Here is a 20,538-nt window from a genome sequence, read left to right as displayed (position 1 = left end):
GGTCTGCTACTGTCTTTACACAGGCTCAGAGAAAGACATCTTAAAAACATGCCAGAAGAGACTGACGATTGGGTAGTGATATTTCCACAGGAGCCCTGGTCTGCAAATGAGCTTGCATAGCTCCCTTTAATTACAAGGTAGCCTTAGGCATTAACAGTTTTCCTGCTCAAGAAATTCCACTACTGATCTTGGAAGCTAAGCAGGGTCATGCCTGGTAAGTATTTGGATGGGAGACCACCTAGGAAGACCAGGTGCTGTAGGCATTTAAAAAATAAATAAATAAATAAGGGATTGTAAGCTGACAAGGTCCTTGCAATCTGTGAGGTCAACCAAGAGTTGCCTCTCTTAAAAAAAAAAATTCCACTAGAAAAAGTCTAGTCCCTAATAGGATTGCTGCTCCATCTAGGTCACTCTGCTCCCTCTCTGCATCTCAGCCCACTCCCTAGCGGTGATTTCTCCAATTCCTTCATTCTTCCAATTCCCACACTTGGTGTCTGTCAAACACCTGTCTTCCCATTCCAAGTTATTGTGGAATGCCACTTGATTTCTGCGGGTAGAAAGGATGGCAGGTGGGAATGTGTATTGCTCTGAATTTCTCTCTCATATTCTCTCTATCATGTAGATAGAGCGTAAGAGCATGAGTCCCAACCACATTTTAAGCAAATTTCTTTTCTATATTTTATTGGCCAGAGTATAAATTTATCTGCAGTACAAATATAACAGTCATTTACACTCTTCTTCTAGCAATTGGCTATAGGAATCACACATTCTCATTAAACTATTCTCAGCAGTTTACAGTGTATCGTAACTTCAGTTTATCATGTGCCTACCTGCAATACTACCTGATACTCCCCACCCTGAAAATAATTTTATTCTCTAGTGCTTACTTTGCTCTTTCTGTACAAACTCCCTTTTATCTGCTTTTATAGTTTTTTGGAATTATCCTGTCCTTCTCCCTTCCTTCTCCAGTTGGGTTCAGAGGCTTAGGAGTGATGTGAATTCTGTGCTCCTCCCTTTCTAGTAGATTCTTTGCTGCCTCCTTTGCTTTTCCTTCTCTCCTCGCCTGCTCCCTTGTCACTGGCAACTCTAGTCTGCATTTTCTTTTCTTTCTTCCTTTGCCCAGTCTTATAGCACCCTCTAAGAAATGTATTTAGCAGGAAGAAGGGCTCTGTACATTGGTATTAATTTCTTCTTTGGCTATACATTGACTCTTGAACAATGTAAGGGTTAGGGGAGCTAACCCCCTATGCAGTCAAAAATCCATGTCTAACTTTTCACTCCCTTAAAACTTAAGATTAGTCCCAAGACCCCTGCACATATCAAAATCCACAAATGCTCAAGTCCCCTGTATAATATGGTGTAGATCAATGCATACAATTGGCCCTCCACATCCAACTGCTTGTCAAAAATAGTACAGGTCATCTAAGCAAAATAAGCCAGACAGAAAAAGCCGAAAATCACATGATATCACTTATATGTGGAATATAAACCTAAAAGCAACAAATGAACAGGACAGAGACTCATGGACATGGACAATAGACTAGTGGTTAGGGAGTAGGCGGAGGGGGAAGGGAGACAGGGTAAAGGGAGTCAAATATGTGGTGACAGAAAGAAATCTAACTATGGGAGGTGAACACAGTGTAAATACATATAGTCCTTACTGTTAGAATGTACAGCTGAAACTTACTGGATTTTGTTAACCAATGTCACCATAAAAATTTTAAAAATTAAAAAAAATAATAAAATTATACACCAAAAAAAAAAAAAAAGAGGTATAGGTATTTATTGAGAAAAATCCGCTTATAGACCCATGCAGTTCAAACCCGTGTTGTTCAAGGGTCAACTGTATGTTTAGCTTTTGTGTAATATCTGAGATCCTGCTACAGCAACATTCTGTGGAGGACGGCTGGACACTAGGGAAAGATGAGGGGAAGTTGGGCAAAGAGAGGAGGGAGAGAGAGGACCCCAAACAAGATAACATGGAGTATTTGGGAGCTAATCCTAAAAATAGACATATCTTTACAATATTTATCATTTACAAAGTGACTTTTACATTTGTTACCTGATTTATCTGGAGCAGCAGTATGCTTCTTTACATGTTACAGATGAGGAAATTGGGGCTATAAATTAAGAATAATATAACCTGTGGTGGTACAGCTTGTAATAGCAGAGTTGGGCTTTGAGGCTTCTGACTTTAGCTGTTTCTCTGTTGACCATTCCATAGTGCCAGGAAAGGCGAGGAGGTTGAACTCAAGGGGAATTCAAGTCGCCTTACAAAAGCCTGTGCTTTTCACAAATTCAAAAAACCAAAAAGTCAAGACTTAAGCTTTGATTATCATGATTAATTTTTCTTGTAGTAACAGGATCATTTAATAATTAGGCATGTTTGCTATAGCAACGAGGAGTGAATTATTTTCCAAACTAGGAATATCCTTTAATAGTCAATAGAAGAATTAGCAGAAGTGTAGAAGAGTAAATCTACCTAAAAATAAATATAAGATAGACTTTTTAAAATTCCTGAGACACCGACAGAGCATTAGACATAATTTCCAAGTGGGCAGAAAGCTCTCTTTCTAGAATAACTTTGCCGCAGTCCTGTGTAGGGGCAGAAAGATAGACATGGAGACCTTTCAAGGTCCCCTCCAGCAAGGCAGAGACGATGGACATATTAATGGGTCGTTTCACTTTTCGTAATTTCAAAATCTTGCAGATTCTATTCTCCCTCCTTTCTGTGCCTTTTTGAACGGCTTGTTCTACTTTAAAGTACCTTAGAACGACCAGGGCAAAATTTCTGAGCAAGGAGCTCATTGAATGTAAGGTCTCTAAAAAACAGACTGCTGTGTCATTGCATTTGGAAAGCAATCATTTTAAGATAGTTTTCAGGTAGGTGAAAGAACCAGCACAACAAACCGATAAAAGGGCCCCTGCGATCCGATCTCCTGCAGCCATTCTGATGAGGAGTGTGTTCCTGTTAGAAACCTGAGCAGAAGCTCTGGCCAGGAGGCCTCTAGTTTGCTAGAAGCTTGCCCCAATTTAAGGGTCAGGTTGCAGCTCTCCCCCAAAAGTAATAGGCTGCATTACTTAGAAAATTCCAACAAAGCACTGGAATGTTTGAGATAAGAGAGCTCTTTGTAAATTAAGGAGAAAAATAAAGTACATCAGCATAATCCTATCTCTAAGCCAAATCTGGATAACTGTTAAAAGATTCCAAATAACACCATTTAACTTCTTCTTTGCCAGAAGTACAAGAACCTGCACTGGAAAAAATGTCTCTCTCTCTCAGCAAGCAAGTAGCAATTCTTATTTAAACTGTGGAAAGAAGAAAAAGAGTAGAAATTAAGGTAAAGTGGGAAGACAGCAAGGAAATGTCCCACTCTTAAACACTTAAAAAAAACAAAAAAGATTTGTGATGCCAATATTTTCTTAAAGAATTCCTTCGACTCTGCTAGGATCCCTTGACCCTGATACCTTCCATCACCCCTCACCCCATGGTGTCCTTATTTCCCTCCTTACCTATCTTCCATTCATTGTCCTTGCACACAGCCTCCACCCTCCCACCATTTCTTTGCCCTTTTCTCGCACACAATTTGCCTGGCAAAACCTTAACTCTAATTAAAACCAGCTCTGTCTACTTCACATGCGAAGGTGTTGGGGGAAAAAACACAATTATGCCAACTGGACTCCATTTAGATTCGTGATCGTGGACATCCCATAGCCCTCCATGCTGCCTAGCTATTCGATCGCATTACTCACTCCCCGAGATGGCTAGTCCACACCTGCCGCCCCTTTTTATTCCACAGGTCACTTTGCTTACTATTTCTTATACAAATAATCAGAGGAAACATCCATGGGTTTCTGTTACCCCAATTCCTCCATGACTCACATGTGTTAAACCCTTGAAAGATGGGGCTCGGCATTGTGTTCATACTCCTACTCTGGTTGTCATTTAAGAGCAGAATATCTACTGGAGGTTAAAACAGTCAGAGAGTATCAAGATAGCACTGCCCTGGTCATACTCCCTGGCAGCAATGTCTTTTTGCCTCATGTTGCTGCATCTCTTCTGTTTGAAGCTTCAATAAGGGAATGCGAGCCTATCTAAACTAGAGACTGAGCATACGTTCCCCGCCTACATTTCTGCAGAACAGCCAGTCACAGGTCTCCCTGGGCCAGCCTTGGGAGGATGCTAGGTGTACAGACTGCTTTTGATTCTGTCATTGCTGTTAACCCTGTCCAGCTGCCACCCAGAGCCCTGCCCTAGGTTTGCAGGTGCATGTCCCAGGGGTAGGGAGGGACCCTACAGGCTAGCACCTATGTAGGGCTGTCCACTGAGAGCTGCCCTGCTTTCTGCCACCTCTCCTGATGTCTGCCAGAGGAAGAGGACATAGTAGGACTTAGGACAACAATATTGGGCATATTCATAATAGCTACCATTTTCAAGTATCTGTTATATGCCAGAAACCTTACATGCATTATCTCACTTAATTCCCACAACTACATTCAAAGCTAAGTTTCATTGTCCTTACTTTCTAGATGCAAACACCCTGCGGTCTCTAGGGCTTCAGTTTCAGATTTCTAGATAGCACCTTCTCTGGAAGGAATACACATTTTCCCAGGCACAAGCAATAGGTTCTGGGCTTATCTGTTGAAACAACCCCATTTCAAAGATTAGGAAACTGAGATGTAGAGAGGCTTAATATCTTGCTCATGATCAGCCAGAGCATGAGCCCAAATCTTTAGATACATATTCCATGCATTCGCCATTGTGGAATACTGTTAAATTAAACTATCGTAACCTCATAAAGACTTGGAAAGACATTCCTTAATAAGGCCTCAACTGTGGACGTGCCTCTCTCTATTTGTTTCTGTAAAAAATAAACTAGCCCCAAATCTCCATCCAACCGTAGCTGTAAGAATAGATATCAATGTATTTTCTTCCTATAATTCTGAATTCTAGATCACTGAAGTTTAGAGTTACAAGAAAATTTTAGCTATTATTTAGTTTAAATCCATCATAAATTTGAAATTTAAAAGAAAAACTCAGAAGAGCTTTTTTTAAAACAAAAAAAGAGCCTTTAGATATAATACTATTTTCATAGACACATTATTGATAATTGAATCTATTTAGACAAAAATAATATTAGAATAAAATCTTTGAGGCTACAACTCATCTTCTTTATGTTAATGGTAAAATTACAGGTTTGAAATATATGTTAGGGTGAAGGTGAAAAAAATTACTTTATGAAGACTATGAAAATACAATGAAAGTTTTGGCTTTCAGACAAGTTTTGAATTTGTTTTGTAGATTCTTCCTCAAATTAGATTTAGGGTTAGAGTATCCCATGTGGCTCTTATAAAAACAGAAGTTTTAGCCAAGCACTGACATGCAAAATAAAAACAAAAAGCTTTTTCCTTCAGGGACTAGCTGAGATATAGTTTTAGCTGGAAGTTCAGTAATGCATCTACACATATGTGGTAATAAAATCTAGTTTCTAACAAACTTAAAGTTAAATTTTAATGGCCTTTTATAGCCGGGTAATAAACTATATGTAAATGAGTCATGGATGGAGACCTTAGTTTATATAAAATGTCAAATGACACTACTGATTGATACACTGAGAAGAAAAGGGGCCTTGTAAATCTGTGTTGTAGAGCTAACTGTGCCAGCGCAGGTTCTTAGCCAAATCATTTAGCTTCTCTGCACCTCAGTTTCCTCTTTGGTAAAATATGATGGTTACCTTCGGTAACTATAACTCATGTGTGTATAGTGCTTAAGTTTCCGAAGTTCTTTTCAGTGCATAGTCTAACTTAATTCTTTAATTCTATAAAGTAAGAACAGATATTGTTACCCTCATTATTACAGATGAAGAAACAGAGGCCCAGAAAGGTCAAAATATATGACCGAAGTCATGCAGTTTGTAGATGGTGGAGCTGGGATTCAGACACAGCGCTTCAGACACAATTCTATGCAGGTAGACACCATGCCTACCACCTCTAAAAGTCTGATATAATAAAGTCGTGTTTAGTCATTACTCAATTATAAACAGACTTTTAAAGTACCTTAAACACTATTCAACAGGTACAACATGTTCTCTAGCCTGCAGGACTGAATGCTCTCATGATTCCACTGGAGGAGGATCCAATTAAGTGCTAAGTTAATAGGCAACTTTATTGCCAACCTAATAAGAAAAGCCACATTACACTGGCTCCGTCTTGTCAGACCAGCCACTTTCAAGGCTTCGTGCTGATTTATGTCCCCTGATGTTTGTTGGAACCTCTAGGTTACTGTAAAAAAATGCATTCTCCCAGTGCTCTGTTACTAATATGCGTTAAGTCACTATAGGAGCCAGAACACTTGTAAGTAAACAATGTAGAGTACTCAATTAGTTTAAGAAATGATGATAATTAAGTGTCTCCAAGTTCTTTCCTCAGATATTTGACCCCAGGCATTTGTAAATCTTAAGAAGCCATTATTTCAGCAGTTCTTGGTTTCCACTTGAAGTCAAGCCAAATATTACATTTGCATGGCATATTTTTGCACTTTTCAAAGGGCTTGCACATTCATTATTTTGTTTTATCCTTATAAAACACTAATGTGTAGGTTGCAATTGTTCTCTCCAGTCTCCAAAACTATTTATTTACTTATTTATTTACTCACTGATTTTCTGTCTGCTTTTAACCATTGGGGCATTACAAAGGTTAAAGAATGAATACAATAGGAGGGTCACAGAACTTGCATAAAGATAATAAAATGAAGAACAGCTAAGTGTGCCAGTCCTACCTAAGGTTAGTAGTGCTTGAAAGTAAGGAAGAAACAACGATAAAATAGAGCAACGTATGTTTCAAAAGTTATAAATCAATTTAAAAAATATAACCTAGGTTCAGTAATCAAATTTACAATTCCAAAGGATAAGAGAAAGTTGGTAGGAATTGGCAAAAATACCTTTGTAACAGAAAAGCTAATAACACTTAAAGATTCAGAAGGAGGCCAAGATAAATTAATCCTAATTATTTTTAAAAGATAAAATAAATAATTGAACACAACTTTACCAAAACCAATGAAGTTCAAAGTAAGAGAAGAGAATGTGGCATGAGGTTAATAGTTAGGTATCATGGCTTAATCGACAGTCCTTTTTATAATAAAGTTTTAAAATTTATTTGAAATTGTCAGTTTTTACGAGGAAGAAATATATGCTAGCATATACTTAGGAAAAAAATACCTAAAGGCATATACACCACTTTATTAGCAGCAATTGTCAAGGAGAGAATATTTATTTGTATGGATCTTTATCTGATCTGACACATTTTCCAAATTTTCTTAAAATATGTGGGAGTATTCTTTTTCATTAGACAGTAAACTCAGTCTCCTTTAAAAATTCCAGCTGCAGAGCTACTGATCTGTAAACTTACTGTCCCTTGAGACAGTTTAAGTCAGTGTGTTCAATCATGAACTCATCAAAATTTGGCTTTGTGCCTCTCTCATAAATTCTAGTGGATGAAGGAGAAGGAAGAGAGGAGAGAATAAAATTCAGAAGTCACAAGATGGAGGATAAAATATTATGGTTGTATTTTAACTTATCCACGAACAGAGTGAGTAACATTTTAAACCTAATGCCAGTCATAATGTATTTCAGAATACTCAGGACCTCCTAACCATTTTATATCTGGAAAGGCTCCTAGAAAAAGTCTGATTTGGTTTACTGCCACTTGGGGACTATTCTGGCTCTGGGACTGGAGTTGTTTTCCTAATCTGTTGTTCCCTCTGGATGTTTTAAGTGGCCACCTTGTGGTTGGGTTGGGAATTGCAGCTTCTCTACAACAGCAAGGCGGGAGTGGTGCGCGGGGAGTTTTGTCAATTCAGATGTGGAATGAGAGAAATTAGGTTGGCAAACCTCTCTCTAAAGGGGACCACTTTAACGACCCACTTTGCAAGTCTGTCTCCTTGTCCAGAAGCATCTCTCAGAGAGCCTTAAATTCTCACATTACTTAACAGGGTTGCCAGGGGGATAAACTGAAATTACATAAACTGGATCATATAAATATAGTTAAAAAAATTACTATCATTGTTTTCATTAGTCAAACTTTTGAAATAGGTCACCAAAGAGCCTTGTTAAGTGCAAGTCTCTTATAAAATCAGAGATGTTAAGGTAGGCAGCCTTGAGAAATAGATGTTCCAAACCCTTCATTTAAAAAATGAGGAAGCTGAGGCTCACAGAGGTAAAGAGGAAGGATCTCGTTGGGCTGTTATGCTTTCATTTACTTGTTTATTAACAGGTATTGTTCACTGAATATCTGCTCAGAGCTAGGTGCTGGGGAAGTAAAGATGGATAAGGCACAAGGAACACTGTTTAGAGGGGAGCCAGATTTAAAAGCAAGTATGAAAGAGTGTGTCACTGCAGCAGTGGAGCCATCTGTGCAAAGGACCTGCTCACGCCAGACCCCTGAGGGCACTGGATCCCATATGAGACAGCACACTTTAAAAAGCACACAGAATAAATAAAAGGTGGTATATCCAGGCGATGTAATATTATTTAACTTTAAAAAGGAAAGAAATTCTGATATATGCAACAGCATGGATAAACTTTGAAGTCATTATGCTAAGTGAAATAAGCCAGTCACAAAAAGGCAATGCTGTACGATTCCACTTAAATGAGGTACTTAGAACAGTCAACTTCATAGAGACATAATGTGGAATGGCGCTTGCCAGGGGCCAGTGGAGGAGCACATGGGAGTTATTATTTAATGGGTACAGAGTTTCAGTTTGGGAAGATGAAAAAGTTCTGGAGAAGGATGGTGGTGATAGCTACACAACACTGTGAATATGCTTAATACCAGTGCACTGTACACTTAAAGTGGTTAAGAAGTTAAATTTTATGTCATATGTACTTTACCACATTAAAAAAAAAGTACACAGAGAGCAATGAAGATGAACCAACTATAGCTCCACACAATATGACATGGAACTCTCACAATGTTGAGCAAAGGAAAACAGACACAAAAGGATGCAGACTGTGTACTTCTGTTAAAAGTCCGAGTGGTGGTCATCTCTGAGGAAGGCAGAGACAAAATAGCATGGGCTTCTAAGTTCTGGTAATATTTCTGTTTCTTGAGCAAGGAGTAATTTTTGACTTTGTCAAAATTAATTGAACTATACACTTATAATTTGTGCAGTTTTCTGTACATATATTAAGTTTCAAGCTTTTGTTGTTGTTGATTTATGGGACATAGACAAACCAAAGAGGAATCAGTAGGATAGTGAAGGGACTTTAAACTTTCATAGGAGGAAAGGTTGAATCTTTTCAGGATGGTCAAAGTTGTTCGTAGTCTTCAAATATTTAAAGGAGTGGCATGTGGAAGAGGAAGCTGACTTTGCTTGTTACACTCAGGAGTGTAGAACTTGGAGGTGGCAGGGGCAGAGGCAGAAGCAGAGGAAGATGGAATTGAACTCATTATAAAGGAAGCTTCTATTGCAGGTTTGGATGGGGTCTCTCAGGAGATCACGTAGTTAAGTGGAATGAGCACTGACTTCTGGGCCAGTTGTAATTGAGTATGAACCCTGGTTTTACCACTTGCTTGAACTGTGTCAATCTATTGAGTCTCAGCTCCACATTTGTAATATGGGGCTAGTGCCAGCTACCTTGTTGGGTTATTTTCAGGATTAGTGATAATGTCTACAACACACCTAGCACAGGCCTTGGCCCATGGAGGTAAAAATAAGTGGTAGAAATTATGTTTGGTAGAAAATTAAACGGACGTGGGTAACACATTGGTAAGGTGTTAGAATATGTATTCAAGCATTGGTCCCTTTCAACCCCAAGAATTTATGATTCTTTGTATCTTTCTTTGTAATTCTCCCAAGATCCCGCAGCCACTAAGCGGCAAAGCATTCTGTCCCTAAAATCAGTCCATTTTAATGGGCCTTGGGCAAGAGAGTTACTAGCAGGAGCCATTGGCAAACAAGCTAATCTCATCAGCAATAAGCTCTGAGGAATAGGACCTTGTTGCTTTAAATTCTAAGTGTGCAGTAGAAAAGTTCAAAGAGGGAAAAACCTGGAAAGGTTGTTGAGGTAGGCTATGAACAGACGGGCTTGGGGATACCATGGATCTGGGGGTGGGGGCGGGGTGAGTAAGATGGGAGAATTGTTTTAAAAAAGTAGAATGCAAGCTTAGCCTGCCTCACCATTTTTCAGGGTCCAGCTCTTACTGGTTAAACTAATAAATCACAAAGCATAAGTAAGAGAAACTACTGTGAAAACCAGTATCTTCATTTGTTAGGCAAGTAACGGTTTCAATCCATACAGACAAGAAAAACCTAGGTTAGTTTAACACTTCGGACTAAATTTTCCCAAAGCTTCTTTCTTACCCTGACTCCATCCAGGCTTCTTAACTTTTACATTTCCAAAAGACATGACCTGCAGGAGTGGGGCTTCTCAGTTTTACTGCAGCTTCCTTTCCTGACCTCTGGAATATTCCTGCATCAGTTTTATGCCCTGGAGAAAAGGAGAGTCCCTGTGACAAGAGACCTGAGGAAACAAACACCTAGAAACAGTTTCTCTTTGCCTTAGGCTTTGTATACTCTAGTCACACTGACTCTTTGAACTTGCTTTTTCTCTACAGCTGCTCAAGTGTTACATATTGGCTCATACAACTTTAATATTGGATAAAAAATAAATGGTATGAATTTAGCTCACTATAGCTTTGGCCTTAGTTAAAGGACAGAAATACCAGCAGCTTCCTTTTTCAAGTAGCGACTTATTTTAGCATTTTCCTGTTCAGACTAAAGCCCTTGGTAGAAACCAGCATGACAGCCCAAGCCCACACGAAAACCTCAGATTTTAGTCATATGTCTCACAAGGATGTTACATCATTTTTTAGTTTACCAAATGGAGACATTTCCTGAAACACAGAGACCCACAGCAAGCTTTTGCCTAAAGGATTTTGGGATCGTCTGTAACTAAATCTCCTTACTTGGCTATTCCATTAGCAGGGTTTTTTTTTTCCCCCTTTCCATTGGACAGTGGATCTGTCCTTTTCACAGGAATACAAAGCAGTTAGTTGTCTTATTTTTGAGATCCCAAGAAGCCCCTCGTAGATGGTGTTAGGGTCCTGCGGAAACAATGGTACACGCAAAATGAGAATTTTGAGAGTATAACAAAGAAAACAGGGTTTTGGGGAAAGCAATAAGGGATTGGACAGTATCCCAGGATTGGTAGCTGCGAGCAAAGAAAAGGGAGTAGTTAGTTACAGCGGTGGTTCTCCAACTTTGATGCATCAGAATCACCAGGAGGGCTTTGTGAAAACAGATTGCTGGGCCTCAACCCTGGAGCTTCTGCTTCATGAGGCTTGGGGTAGGACTGGAGTATTTGAATTTCTCATAAATTCCCCAGTAGTGATGAGGGAAAGCAGAGTTTGCCACCTCCAAATATGCTATTTGGGATATTGATTATTTTAAACTGGTTATTTTTAGGAAACAAAAGACTCAGAAAGAAACCCTTTCCTTACCTACCTAAAAGAATTTAGATAGACAACCTGCTCCAAGAAGAGAGCTATTATCATAGATAAACTATAGTTTAATATGAACTAGGTATAAAAGACAGCCAGGGATCTAGTAAGGTTGATTAAAGTCCTCTCTGTGTCTCAATGTCACAGATGGCCCAGAAAACATTTGTTTACCAAACCTTTGCTTTTCCACATCGAAGTGAATTGCCTTCCTGCCCATTTTAAGTCCCAAACCACAAACTCACCTTCTCCTTAGCTCAAGGTGGAAATTAAGCCTCAACTAACCGATTTGTTCTCTGCCCCCACATTGTTAAGGAACTCCTGTATAAACATACATAACATAATAAATTTAGTTGTTTTCTTCTGTTAATCTGTCTGATAATTTCATTAACAGACCAGTCAGGAGATCTAAGAAGGTTAGAAGGAAAGTTACTTTTTTCTCCTCCACAGTGACAGTGGTCTGGGGAGAAAATTGCATGGAAAAGGCAGTTTGACTTGAACTGTGCCCTCCACAGAGATGCAGCCCACCTGAGGGGATCCAGCAGGGAGGGAATGTAACCCAGTCATCAGTATAGCCCTCTCTCTAATCCCCTCTGTTGCTCCTTATTGATTAAACTCAACAAGTAGCCAAAAGGTCAGGGATCCCATTGATTCAGTTGGGAAAGTTCAGCCTCTAGGACACAGATCAGAGTGGAGGGTGGGGGTGAGGGGAGGTCTAGAGGAGTGAATGAAAAATATCAGCACTTCCACTCCAAAATATCTTCAAGTACCTTCCCACCACTTTTTTCCATACTACATTTCTATCATACTTTCCAGTGTATGTGAACATTCACATACAAGATATAATGTGATTCTCACAGTAACCCTACAGGTAGGTGGGAATGATATTCATACTCATTTACAAATAGGAAACCAAGGCTCAAAATAGTAAAGGCTGCACATCTGATAAGAGCTGGGACTTCAACACAATCTTCTGAGGCTCTTGCCTCCACTTCATACTCAGACATGAAGGAATCTGGCAGTGATGTTGGTCTCCTCACTCCAGGCTCCTGTGAAGCTGTCTCCTCATCTCTCACTGCACAGTGTTCAAGTCCCTCAAGCCGCATTCTCTCCTAGAAGAGGTGGCTCCCTTCCTGACTGAGGAGCTCAAGGGCATGCATTGAATTTAGTCTCCTGGTAGAGTCGTTCTTTTGAGATATTTCCTGATTTTCAAAATTTTCAGTGGCAGGGCTACATAAAGTCTTGATTTGGGGGCTTTGAAGAAGCTAATAAATCACAGCTCTTAGCTCCTCTGTGTTTAAAACCTTTTGAGAAACAGACATGCGAATCAGACACTTGGAGATAAAAATGTCACCTTTGATGTGGGTGAGGCCAAGGTGGAGTAGCCACAGGTCAGGGTGTACAACAAGACTTCCTAATACTTGCCCCCTAGACCTTCTGGGGAGGAAGGGGTGGGTGTAGATGTGTGTGAGGGGCTTGGGGCTGTAATGCACCTGCTGAGTGGACAGTCCCAGGATAAAGTGGGGAGAGGGCTGAGCATGCTCAGTTCCTTTTGTAGTGCCTAATCAGATGAGTAGCTCCTTCCTTGGGAGGAACTGAGAGGCGCATAGCAGGAAGGCAAATGCTTTTCACAATTTTGAAGAAGCGAAAGCTTCTAATGGAGCTGTGAGAGGAAGAAAATGGCTCCCACTAGCAATAACACCCTGCACTTAGCAGTATGTAAGAAAAATAGATGTAATTAATTCTGTCATATGATCTAGCTACTGTACTTTTAAGGACTTGACTCTCATTAGTACTTTAGTATAGCTTCAGGCCTCAATAGTACTATCACATCTTTGGAAGTCTTTTGTTTTCTTTAACTTGATTCATTTCTGATCCCTTGATCACTTTCTACAATGCTCTGGGATCAGGGCCTGCTTGAATATTGAGAAAGTTCCCATGGTTTCCTTCTGAGAAGATCCCTGCTTATCAAATCTAGAGCCTATCTCTCTTTCTTATTCAGGATTGGGTAGACTATTGGGAAAATCCTTATAAAGATTTCCTGGGAACTGGATTTTTTAAACAAGTGTCTGTGGGAAAATACTCTCCAAGTACGAAGGGGGCTCTGTTTTTGCCTCTACTTATTTCTCCAGTTCCTTGGGGAAAAGAAAGTATTACAGGTCAAATCTTTTTACAAGAAAGCTTCACTGGACTGTCCAAATATATGGTATGTATCAGAATTTTGTTTCATTGACCATAGCGTGAATTAGGTTAGACGTAAGCTGAGCTGCAAAGGGCTCTTGGTTAAAGATTTCCATTGCAAAAGTATTTATAGTAGAGGAATTTACCTGGTAAACATAGATCTCTTCCAGCTAATGTTTTCACCAGGCTGATTCAGACTGGGGAGCAGGAGTGGGAAAACACTGTGTACATAGTCAGCTGGCTAGCAGTCAAGGCAGAGGAAAGAAAACACAGGCAAAGGTCTGTGTGAAATGTGAATCTGAGTCACAGAGGGAAAGGAAGAAAATAGCATGTGTCATTCTGAAAAAACTCCTCTTAGGGCAGTTTCTTTTGGCTGTAATGGCTGCCTCTCCTCTGGAGAGACTCACAGGGCCTCACTTGGCTCTACCTGCCGCATTTTCAAACTTAAAAGGAAGCTACCTTTAGGCAAATTTCTTCTTCCTCCCAAGAAAGAAAATGAAAGGAAATTGAGAGTCTTGATCTCTGAAGAACCTGTGTTGGGTTTTGAACGAACTGAGGAGAGAGCCCTGCCATGAGGGGCTGGGAATGCCTGCAGTCTCAGCTGGGGCTTGCTCCTCTGGCGCCCCCTTGGGCATGAGGGTGGAACTGTAGGATGAGTATTTCTGAAATGCATGTAAACATTTTTAGTTTTAATGAAATATAATTTATATACCATAAAATTCACTCACTGTAAATGTATAGTTGATGATTTTTAGTAAATTTATAGTATTGTGCACCAATAATCTAGATTTAGAACATTTCCAAAACCCCATCACGTTCCCTCATGAGTATTTGCAATCAATCCCCGATTTCACCTCCACTTTCAGGCAATTACTGACCTAATTTGCCTTTTCTGGTCATGTGATATAAATGGAATCATACAATATGGAGTGTTTTGCAATTGTATTTTTTTACTTAACATGATGTTTTTGAGGTTCATTCACGTTGTAGCGTGTGTGAGTGCTTCATTCCTTTTTATGGATGAAAAATAGCCCATTGTATGGATATACCACATTTTGTTTAACCATTCATCAGTTGATAAATATACGAGTTGTTTCCAGCTTTTGGCTACTATGAATAATGCTGCTATGAACATTTATGTGCAAATCTTTGTGTGAAGATATATTTTCATTTCTCTTGGGTAGATACCTAGTAGTGAAATTTCTGGATCATATGAAAAATTTGTTTAGTTTTTTTAAAAACTAAATGTGGCTGTTCATTTTACATTCCTCCCAGCAATATATGAAGAGGTACCCACATCCTCTCCAACAGTTGGAATAATATGATCTTCTTTCTGAGATAGAAAACTCTCTCTGAAGGGCTGGCTGAAAAGAGAATAAATTGGTAATGATGGATGACTAGAAGATTTTTATAATAATCCAGGACAGAGATGAGGTACTAAAGCAAGATGGCGGCAGGGAAAATGAAGCAATGGTGGCAGGGGGCGGGGCATTAAACATGTTATTATGGGTAAATGGAGGCAATTTAGCTAAGATGGGAAATCAATTACTGGTGAGAGCTGACTAGGGCTTTGCAGGGAAACTGCTGGCAAATGTTAAACCCAGAAAGCAAGGGAATGAAGAAAGCTAAATGGAGTTTAGAAGCCAAGGGCATTGGGAATAGGATGGATGACTTGGAGCCTAGGGAAGAGTCTGGATGAGGAGAGAGGGTGAGAACTGGATGGATATATGTGTGTCCTGGAAATCCCATTTCAGGTGGTTCCCAGGCACATTCTCAGGACATCATGGCAACCTTAGAATAAGTGAGCACAAACAGCTGTCATTTATCTTCAATAGTCCCATCAACTGAGGGCAGAAATTTTCAGAAAAAAAATGTTACATGAAGGAATGATCCCCTAGAGATATATCCTGAAAAGAATTAGGCTGAATTCTCTGTGGACATGGGGGTAGAACTTAAGGCTTTCAAAGTGAAAGCTAATGTTTATGTATAAAATATTTCTGAAGAAATAGATCATAGCAGTTGCTTTAAGGGAGGGGAAGTGTGTGGCTGGGGGATGGGAAAGGAGGAAGACTTTTTCCAGTATAACTTTTGGTACATTGTGAATTTTGAATAAAGTGAATTTAACATCTATTCAAAATAAAAGTTTTTAAAAAAGAAATCTTAGGAAATGCACTGAAGGAAAAGCTTTTATTGCCCTTTCATACATTTGTATGTATTTTTAAGTGAGACAGCCCAGCTGGGAATGTTTGTGGTGGGGCTGCTGATATTCTTATGGGGAATAAACTAGTTTGTCTCCTTACTGTCCTAGGACCACTGCATTTTCTTAAGGTACATGTACCTTACTCATGTACTGAGTCACTTCCTCCCTGACTAGAAGAAGAGATAGAGAAAATCCAGTTCTGGAGGGTTTAATTTAATAGGTTCGATCCCTATAATAGCATGTCATTCTGAGTGAAATTACCTGGGACAGAAGTAAAGATGAGAAAAAGAGAAAGAAGAATCTATATTTATAGAAAAAAATGGACAGTCCAAAATTATAAGCTTAACAAAGAACATCCATATACCCTTCATTTCAGGGCAGGACTTGGAGCCAGAGTCTCAGAACAGGAAGGCACAGGCAACCTTTCCGCTGTCAATACCATCGAAGTATGAGGAAAACGCTCCAGGCTCAAAGTCTAGACTTAGGGCTGCAATTTCAGTTTTATAGCTAACTGTGACCTTGGTCAAGTGGCTTCCCAGTCTAAGTATCAGTATCTTTTTCTACAAAATTAGGTGATTAGTTGGGCTGATGACCTCCAAATTTTCTTCCAGTTCCACATCCTGTATAATTCTAAATCTTAGCAGGTCCCGCTTTATAATTCTATAGCTTTTCCTACCAAGAATTTCACTTCTGGGCTTTTGACATTTGTTTCTTGGCTCTATTTTCAATTTTTAACTTTGCAAGGTGGAAACTTGAGGAGGAAAGGTAAGAACTGGTAGGAATTCAATGATCTTTGTGTCTGGGTCACAGGGAAGCTCTGGAAGTTGCTCCAGCAACTTCTTCATAATCTAGTCAGTTGGAGATAATTTTGTCTTTTTTTCTAATGTGTTCTCTTCTAAGAAGTCTTCTGTCTTCTCTTGCAACCATTCACCTTACCCCTAAACTCTTGCTGTTCACTTACCCATACTCATATCAACTGATGTGACTCTGCAGGATAAATATGATTACTGCAACAAATAATGGAGTATCTACTATGTATTAGATAAGCAGTTTTCAAATTTTGTGATCTCAGGACCCTTCTATATACTTAAAAATTATTGAGGACCTCCAAAAGCTTTTGTTTATGTAGGTTTTATCTATAGATATTCACTAAATTAAAAAGTAAAACTGAGAAATTTTTCAGCTATTAATTGATTTTTAAAAAGCAACAATAAACCTATTACATGTTAACAACACTTTAAAAAGGTTAAAAATAGTTATATAGTTTTAAAAAATTAGTGAGAGGAGTAGCATTGTTTTACCATTCTGCAAATATATGTTGGGTTTAATATAAGATAGCTGGATTCTCACGCCTGGTTTTGCATTTAACCTTTTGCTTTGGGGTTTGTATTAGTTTCCTGGGGCTGCTGTAAGAAATCACCACAAACTTCGTGGGGCAAAACAACAGAAATGTATTCTCTCATAGTTCTGGGGGCCAGAGTTCAATATCAGTTTCACTGGGCAGAAATCAATGTGTGGACAGGGAAGTGCTCCCTCTGGAGGCTCTAGAGGAAAATTCGTTCCTTGCCTCTTAGCTTCTGGTGGCTGCTGGCATTGTTTGTGGCTGCATCGTTCCAATCTCTGCCTTTATATTCACCTCAACTTCTCTTGTGTGTGGTGGCTATCTCCCTCTGCTTCTCTCTTGCACGGACTTTGTGATGGCATTTAGAGCTCTCTAGGATAATCCAGGATAATCTCAAGATCCTTAATCACATCTGCACAAGTTTTACTATAAGGTAACATTCACAAATCTTAAGGATTAGGATGTGGATTTATCCTTGAGAGCCATTATCAGCCTACCACAGGGTTGTTATTTTGTTTGAAATTTATGAAGGAAACCTAGTCTCAAACAGATATGTAGTTCAGGAAAAAGAATATTTTAACAGCCTTTTCAAATAATTGTGGCTATTCTTCTTTGATACAACACCGAGATTCAACAAGAAGTAGTTTCTTAAAGGTTTATTGCAATGCAGAATTTGAAAACATATCAGTGAACTTTTTAAAATAAATTATATTAAAATAACTGGTATATATGCACTTTAAATGGACCTTTAACACATAATTGTACAATATCACTCACTGATCATTTGGAAAATATTGGTTCACTGAGTTACATAGATCTTACACATGTTGACACATTTCATTACACAATATCAAAAAATAACATTCATTAATATCGCCACCGATCTTATCAGAGCAGTTCTTACATATTAGAAAATTATTGAAAACATTTTTCAAAATTCTAATTTTCATTCGAAAGCTTGAATTTTATCACTAATAACATATTTGTCAGTTGCTTTTCCAGAAGTGATAGACTCACTGTTCATTTTCAAGAAAACCACTGTTAATCATTATTTCAACTGAAAATTGTGTTCCAAGAAAAGTGGCAGATTCAGCTTTCAAGTTAAACAATTACACAAGTGCTTTTCTTTGAAAAATGTTGGTTGTGCATCAGATTTGCTTTATGAGTACTTCGCTTCCCATTTTGTCACACACCATTTTAAAAGAAATGTACCCAAGAGTTGAGATTTAATAAAACTAATAATTCTTACTGCTTCATTAAAGATATTCTTAGGTGAAACTGTTTTTTTTGTTTTGTTTTGTTTTGTTTTTTAATGTGAGTGTGTGGTAGTGAAGATTGCAGTTTGGAGCCTCTGCCTTGATTTGCGTCAAGGTGTCAGAAGTTTTGCCCAGTATTGTTTTTATACCATTAGTGCAAATACCACAGTTGTTCCAAGGTAAACTCTGAGATTAAAAAAAATTGTTCAATACTTTATTTCAGCACACCTTGTGTATACTGCCAAGCATTTATATGAAAGATCTTCTTACGTATTAGTTGGTGCTGACACTGAATAAATGCAAGTAAAGCAACGTCTCGCTACATCTATAATTACATAATTTTTGTCCATCTTAAAGGCAGTATAACTGCTGCAGATGTTAACTCAGTCTTTATGTTTGCAACAAAATTTCTAATTTGGTGAGTTATGGCATCTTTGGAAAGTAGCACTGCCATGATTTCTTTGATTTTTCACCTAGCAGGCATTCAGTCGGTAATTTATAGGCTTTATTAGTCTCTCAGTTATTGTATGTCCTTCCCTAGCCAGTGCAATACAATAATTTAACCTATAAGATGCTTTAGTGGGTTTTTCATTTCTAATTTGAAAAGTGATAATAAGAAAGCTTTGTCTTTTGAAGAGCTTATCATGTTTAAAATCTTCAATTCCTTTTCCTTTAAACTGAATGATTGATGTCAAAATAATGCCTCAACTTAACTGGCACCATAAAAATTGTATTTGAAATGTTCTGTTGAATAAGACAAGATAAATTATTAACATCCCTAAAGCCACTGAAAAGAAATAAGCTTTTGTTATACTTTCTTATTTATAGTTTTATCCAGATTCTCCCCTTTACCTGAGTCGATCGGAATCCTCTGATATTGATGTCCATACCTTTTTCAGCATCTTTTGATGTGGGAGTGTTGAGAAAGCAAGACTTCTAATCTCTTTTTTGTAAGCCAATTAAAGAATAAATGATTAAGTTCTAAAAATAACAGATAAAATTTAAATGTTTAGAAAAATATCAATAAATTAAAAAATATTTTTGCAAAACAAGTCAACAAAACACGTTTTTCTTTTGTTTCTGCATAGGTACAAGGGCAATTTAGGGATTTCAAAAAAACATGTTGGAAGATTAATGAGGTTACAGAGATTAGGTATAAGTGAAGATAGCTTGTAAAAACACACTAGAAGTACTAAAGACAAACCGAGTTAATCCCCGAAAACGCACATATTTACACCCTCGACCTTAGATGATTGTGGCAAACAAGGAGTATTCAAGCACACATTTCAACAGCCAACAGAGGGACTGTAAATCATCTACTGTCTTGAAAACTTCTCTCTACACTCCGGAGAGGATGAGAGTGATAACAACAAATGACATTTAAATATAATGAATATAGTTTTGACTTCGTGGTCCCTCCCCCCGCTCCGGAAGGGGAATCTCAGGCAGAAGTCACCAGATCACATTTTGAGAACCACTATACTAGATTGTTCTAGGTAGAAACGCTGGTAACGGCAATAGATATCCTCTCTATGGGGAGGTAAATATTTATGTAATGGCAGCTGTGATCAGTTCTAAAGTGGAAAATAACGGAGCGTTTTGAAAGTATAAAACAGGGAGACTTATCCTTGTCTGCCGGGCCAGGGAAGTCCGCTCCTGGAAAGTGACCTTTAAACTGAGACCGGCTGAGTAGGAATTGGTCGGGGGAGAGCCGCGCGACCTCTTGCCTTTCCTGGCTATTTCCCCGAATCCCAGGAGAAGGGGGGTGGAGGAGATGCGACAGGAACCACGAGTCCCCACTACGTGGCGGGCTTTGAACCCGGCAGGGTGGGTTCCACTGGACAGCCGCGCTGTCATTCAAGACCACCAGGGTCCACAGCACCGCGTGGGCCAGGGCCGCGCGTGGCGCCGAGGATCCGGGTCGATCCAGTTCCTCGGAGTTCGGTGGAAGGAGGCAGACAGATTGGGCTCTCAGTGAATGGTGGCCGCGTGGGGGCCAGGAATGCGTACTTCTGGATGCTGTCTTGGGCAGCGCGGAGGCGGCTTGGAGGACCAAGTGTAAG

The sequence above is a fragment of the Pteropus medius genome, unplaced genomic scaffold, assembly GCF_902729225.1.
Source record: "Pteropus medius unplaced genomic scaffold, Ma_sr-lr_union100, whole genome shotgun sequence".
In the NCBI taxonomy this organism is placed as follows: Eukaryota; Metazoa; Chordata; class Mammalia; order Chiroptera; family Pteropodidae; genus Pteropus; species Pteropus medius.
This window is presented reverse-complemented; position numbering follows the sequence as displayed.